Raw genomic sequence first — 449 nt, 5'->3', positions numbered from 1 at the left:
TTTGTATTTCTTTCCTATTCAATGATGATGATGGTGATGACGACGATGATGATGATGATTATGGTGATGACGATGATGGTGGTTATGGTGGTGATGATGATGATGATGATAATGATGATGATGATGATATTTAGGAGCTTTTTTAACATTTTAATCATTTTTTTAACTTTTTTGTTGAAAACAATGTTACGGAAAGTTTTTCATCAAACTGTTTTTTTCCTTCATTCATTCATTCATTCATTCATTCATTCATTCATTCATTCATTCGTTCATTCATTCGTTCATTCATTCATTCATTTGTTCATTCATTTATTTATTCATTCATCCATTCATACATCCATTCATCCATTAATTCATTCATCCATACATTCATTCATTCATTTATTTATTCTAAAAAACTGTATGCAGCGCCGGATAATTGGTTACGTCATAGAGGTCACGAGGTCATC

This window comes from Helobdella robusta (genome assembly GCF_000326865.2).
Source record: "Helobdella robusta unplaced genomic scaffold HELROscaffold_71, whole genome shotgun sequence".
Taxonomy (NCBI): Eukaryota; Metazoa; Annelida; class Clitellata; order Rhynchobdellida; family Glossiphoniidae; genus Helobdella; species Helobdella robusta.
The sequence above is the reverse complement of the archived record's forward strand: the minus strand, read 5'-3'. Positions refer to the sequence as shown.